Source organism: Hylobates moloch, unplaced genomic scaffold (genome assembly GCF_009828535.3).
Source record: "Hylobates moloch isolate HMO894 unplaced genomic scaffold, HMol_V3 SCAFFOLD_1, whole genome shotgun sequence".
Taxonomy (NCBI): domain Eukaryota; kingdom Metazoa; phylum Chordata; class Mammalia; order Primates; family Hylobatidae; genus Hylobates; species Hylobates moloch.
This window is the reverse complement of record NW_026652276.1, coordinates 176,033,750-176,039,749: the sequence shown is the minus strand read 5'-3', so window position 1 is coordinate 176,039,749 and position 6,000 is coordinate 176,033,750. Positions and strand designations below refer to the sequence as shown.

The 6,000-nt window shown below is 33.4% G+C and overlaps 1 long non-coding RNA gene and 1 pseudogene across 1 annotated transcript in view; one reads left to right on the top strand and one right to left on the bottom strand.

Moving 5' to 3' along the window:
- Positions 1 to 959: 959 nt before the first annotated feature.
- On the bottom strand, positions 960 to 3,440 carry LOC116810882 (60S ribosomal protein L7-like; annotated as a pseudogene).
- A 1,881-nt stretch (positions 3,441 to 5,321) lies between these two features.
- LOC116809639 (uncharacterized) overlaps positions 5,322 to 6,000 on the top strand; it is a 51,629-nt gene continuing 50,950 nt past the window's right edge. Inside the window, exon 1 of the long non-coding RNA XR_004369919.1 lies at positions 5,322 to 5,453. This is a non-coding gene — a long non-coding RNA (uncharacterized LOC116809639). The remainder of the gene's footprint in view (positions 5,454 to 6,000) is intronic.

Here is a 6,000-nt window from a genome sequence, read left to right as displayed (position 1 = left end):
CATAGTATCAGGCAAATTTAAGCTTAAAAATAATGTGTGGAATATCAGCTTACTTTTTATAAAATACACATGGATATAAAAATTTCTAATTTTTATATCTAATTGTTCATTCTACCTTAACACTCAGTAGATGTTAAAGTATTTTGCAGTTAATTATCAAGCAGTTCTCGTTCCCAGCAAATAATAATAATAATAATAATAATTCAGAAAAAGAGTGAAGTAAATGTGCAATATGTTACAACTAAGTTTTATAACAGAGTTATTTCTAGTACTAGATGTCTGATCATTACTTTTTAAAATCAACTTTGTATACAACAATGAAAAGAATTTTGAAACTAAATGTAGCTCAAAGAATACCTCTTTCTTGGTTTTGCTCCATTGATCATAGTTTCCTTATTAAACATAGGAAGTTATGCTTGGAGTTGCCTTAAATTGTGTCATGTCAATCAATTTGAGTTTAGAAGGAAAATGTTTTGAAATACTAAAATAAATGGAAATAAAACCTTAAAGAGTCTCCTCTTCATGCACTGTGTGTTATCCTCCTGATAATACCACAGAGCTTATGCCAAACTCTGCAGACCTGCTCCAGAGGTACATCTAGCCCACAGTGTGTGAGCAGTGAAGTTTGGGCACTCTTAGAGTTTGAACAGATACACTTTGGAAGTTCAGTGAATCATTTCCGCCAATGTGGAAATGTCAGTAGCTGAAATCTTAGTAAAAACAATAAGTAGTCTGAAATACTAAACTCACATGAAAATTTTTCACTTTAAACATCTTTTTGGCTTTTTGTACATTGAATACAGGTCATATCAGTTGCCTATATACTTGTAGATTAAAAAAAAGATGTCAGCACTGTAAACTATAATTGTGATCAACATATATGATGGGTATAGTTGCTTTTTCTTTTTGAAAGCAGACAGTGTTTATTCCAGGTTACAAAAATAATCACAGCAAACACCTTAGTTCATCCTTCTAATGCTTTTGATCTGGTCTTCCCTGTTGTCAGCATCTCCACCTTCTACAAAATGAGTGGTCTTTTTCTTTATTGAACATCCTGGAGAGGATGATTTGAAGGGCCACAGGGAGTTATCTGCTTCTTTGAAGCATTTTCTAACAGTATAGATCTCATGAATGAAGTACTCCATGCTGATGATGCCGTATTTACCAAGAGATCGACCAAAGTGTTAACTGTCAAGGCAATTCACTTCTTACAGATTTTGCCATAATCATGCTTATAGATTAGTTCATTTACTGACTTTAGGTTCGGATACTCCCATGCAAAATATGCTTCTACAACTCTTAGCATGTTAATTGAAGCCTCGTTGAGGTTAAAAATTTCCTTTCAAGACCTGATGAATGCAAAGAAGCTGGAATACCTTTTGGACCTTTGGACTCACACCATTAATACCTCTGATCCTGATGACAAATGCCAATTTGGGTTCCACAGTTACATAGAAGTTGTCAGTTTTTCTTGCCATCCTATCCAATCAAATTATCAGTTCTATACATTTGCCTATATTCTTTGGAACAGTGCTTCATTTTTTCATAGATAAGCTTCCTCCTTGCCTTCAGAAGCATCTTTTGGGTTAAACTTCTTTCTCAGGCATTTGATCTTCAGGTCTGCAAAATTCCTTCACCTTTTCTTAAGGGTTTCTGGCACAGCAGGAACCTTCTTCTTCCCTTTGACATCTTTCTTGATTCCAGCCAGAAAAGAGTGGTTGGTTTTTCCATTTAAGAAGTTGTCATTTTTTCAAAGCATTGAATTAAGTATTTCCATGGTGGTAAGAAATGCAGAGAGGGCCTGAAAATTCACTGACAAGGCAAAAAGTTGACAATTGTTTGTGGGCAAGCATCTTTTTCTTAGATATAAAGTGTGAGTTAAAGAAATGAGCAAAAGATGTAGGTGAGCCAGATGGATATAACTTTCATTGTATGTTTTTCTCACACCTGTATAAAATATTGTTCTAGTTCAAAGTATTGGTGTGAATATTCAAGTCCCACTCAAGCCACCCCAGAATGTTAAGATTAATAATGCATGTCAAATAAGAAAAGCAAACATTATGGATCCAGGTGTAAATGTTATTTGTCTTGTTTCTAGCTTTGCTGAGTATATTTTTTCTTCTCTCTGCCTATCAACTTTTTTTTTTTTACAGGAAGCAATCTTTTATTCCATTGGTGAGCTGTGTTTCCAATTTTTTACTCCATGCAGAATAGCACCATTAAGGAAACTTAACTTTCTTTTCTTTTTTTGAGATATAGTTTTTTTTTTTTTTTTTTTTTTTTTTTAAGCCACAGGTTTAATGTGCTGCCCTTGACCTGAGAAGAAAATCTTGGATTTGTCTTTAGAGAAGGGATTTTGCTATGCCCCACAGTGTTTATGACCAAAGCACATATTTGCTTCCTTCGTCACTGCTGTGAGGTTATCATGTGCAACTGGGTTAAACAAATGAAAAATACATTCCTATCACACACCCACCTCTGAGTCCAGATAAAAACAAAAGAACGGGACCATAAATGTCATCATTAGCTTGATTTCATATATATGTACATATATTAAATGTGTGTTTGGTATGTACAGATTTGACAATGAGTTGAAAAATATTCTACTATCATCTTTAATAGCTCTTATGTAAGCAAAATGTGGCATGAAGTGATGTGATCCAGAACTCTGAGTAATCCCAGCCACAGTTTACTAGGATTTTCAGTAGTTATTGAGGCCTATGAATGTGTGTAGCTTTTCTTTAAGTCCTTCTGAAAACAGGTCTGTCCTTGAGGTGTCAGATTAACACTCCACTCAGAAGACAAATTGTTCGTGGGCACACTGGACATATGAGAGCCATTAGAGAGTGTGCTCTGCATTCTTGAAAAATGAAAAATTCTAGGCAACATTACATCTTATAAATGCAAGATGTTTATTATTACAGTAACAGCAATAAATGTTTAGAAACTGGAGAGGGCTCACAATGGTCCTGACTAGGAACATACGCCTGCCTATCAAGTTCATTGGAAGCGGAGCCATTCCTTTTTGGCATTAAGCAAAGGGTCTGGAAGCTATTATGCATTTAGGCTTCTATGAGTATTTAATTATATCAATAGGAGAACACAATTTCTGTTGTGTGTATAGTGCTGAATGTCTCCATTTATTCATGTTACTGTGCGTGATAGATGAGTTTAAACCAGATGCTGTAACTTTCTTCCTATTTGGCCAAATTATTTAGATCATATTCTTTGAAAATTCAGAAAATACCCTCCTGAACATCATTAAGGAAACTTCACCCATGGAATCTGTTTACAGACTTTTCTAAGGACACTATACAAATTAACACACACACACACACACACACACACACAACTGTGTATAAACATTTCCACCCCTTGATGTAAACTAATATATACTACTATATTGCTCTTACCCTTACGCACTTTTCCAGGTCTGTCATTTCTACCTTTCAATGATGCTTGCTTGAATATGTGATGACTACTGTTTATTTTATATTTGCCACTGCACACTCAGACATGATCTAATGATGCAGTCCAAAGTTTTTTGTACGGCAGCTTTCTTTTTATATGACTGCAGTTAAGATATGGGCTCTGGTCCTCTTCTGTTTTTGATAAAGGTGATTTTACATTTAGAGTATAACATCTTTTAAAGAAACTCATTCCTATTTTGAATAAGAGAAATACATTTTACATGTAAACTAACACTTTGCCTAGCACCTAGGCATAGTAAGGACACAAAAAATATATATCAATTGAATGGCTGATGAATGAGCTTATGAAAGCCTCCAAACAAAAGAAAAACAATAAACATACAACTATTTCCTAAGTAGTCGTTTTCTACAATGAAGTATTTCTTTTATTTTTATTTTTTAAATTGACAGATACAATGTCATGCATTTACCATATACAACATGATGTTTTCATGTATAAATCCATAGGAGGTAATGCATTTGTTAATTAGCTATATTGAACCATTACTATGTAGTTCTGATTTAAGTAAGGTTTTTGTTCTTGAATTGTTCTATTGGCCTGTTGGCTTGGGAGGAACCAGTGTTGGGATTTGGAATTTATAATTCCATTTTTTATACTTCATTCAAGCTTCTGGATCATTACTACCCGATAGGTAATGCTAGTCATTATTTTTTAGGCATGTGCTGTGCCCACATATTTCTTATCTTTTTTGTGGCTTCAAATACATGATGTATTTGCTCCATTTGCAGTCCCTTATTACTCCATGACAGACTCCATGACACAGAGTATCTTGGGAGACTGAAAACAACAAGCTCTGAAGTCAGATTTAGCAATAGCAATAAGTTACCTCATTTCTAAAATAAGAATAATTGTATTACTTGGGTAATTACTTTGAAAAATACAGAAATAATGAATATAAAGTAGCTACCAATATGAATATTATAAATTAGACTCCCTCATTAGGTAAGCTACCAGTAAAATATCTCCTAGAAAACAATCATTACCTGTCGTCTTTGGGCTCTGAATGGGTATAAATTTGTCATGGTGCACACAATATTACTCATCCCTGGCAACTGGTTAAAAAAAAAGTGAGTCCAAATAATTTAAATAGCAAAATAGCTACTAAAACTGAAATTCAATAAAAAGTAAATGCGAAAAGGATAAATCAATATAAAAACATCATATTCGTGTTTTCATTCTTGTTTTTTTCCTCTTCCAATGCATTAGATTAATGTTAAAATTCTGAATGTAGTATAACAGCATCAATGACAAATTTAAATGTGCAAGTCAGAGGCAGTTGGGGGAGTCAAAAAAGTTAAATAAGACTAACAAAAAAAGGAAATCTTAAAAAAGTTAAATGGTAAGACATTATACTTACTGTCAAGACATGGCAAATACCAGTTTTCAAATTCAAGAACATTTTCCACATGGGTGGCATGAAACACAGGAGAAGAAGGTAATTTGCCAGTGTTATAAGGGTAAGCCCATGTGTGAAAAAAATGAATAAAACAGAAGAATAAAGGAGAATAACAAAGCTAGGTCATTACTGTTGGGTTGGGAACCAGATGATGAAGAGTCCAAATGCAGCATAATTGTGCATTTAAACTATGAAAAGGTTTAATTCCTTTAATATGTTTATATGTATTTTTTTTCTCTTGCTAACTTTTTCCTTCCCTGCATGACAGTGCTAGGACATAGATTGAAGACATGGTGGGGGCAGGGGGTGGAAATTAAAACCAAACAAAATAACCCTCTTGTTATTTAGTAATCCCTCCTTCTGTGGTATTCTAGGAATTCAGATAACTCATTAACAGCTATCTTTTATTTACAGTGCCTCAAGCAAGAGGAGTACTTTCTTTTTAAATGTTCATGGTAGAAGAACATCAAGTATAGTTGTCAACAGACTTCTTAATATTACTGGTTGTGCCTGTGCTTCCAAAGCATGGACTTGATAGCTCCAATATTGTAATCTAAATTTCCTGGTAAGAATTTTGTTATTTCATTACTTGTTTACGGTAAAACTAAGTCTTGGTACTTTTTAATAGCTCTGACACTTTATTTCTGATAAAACAAATATACTTTAATTTCTTGGCTTGTCTTAATTTGGTTTAGTTTGCAACTAATTCCATGACTTAAACATGCATGATTAATACTAAACACCATGAGAATATCAAATAATATTTGTTACAGTAGTAGGAGTGGGAGCAGAAGGAGGAATAGCATCAGTGACTAACATTATTTGTTTTCAAATTCCAGATTTTGTTCTATGTACTCCAAATGTATCATCTAATCCTGAGTAAATGCCCATTTTAAAGATGAAATAACAGAAGTTTTAAAACCTTATGTAATTTGCCCAATGTCACCCAGCAAGTAAGTGGCAAAGTCAGATTGGATATTAATACTTTTACCTATTAAGATATATAAATTATTTTTTCTCTTATTAAGCTTATAATTTAGTTAAGATAATTATTTCCTCTATTGAAAGTAAAACAGTCTCTTGGAAACTGTTTTTGAATATTTTCTATTTAG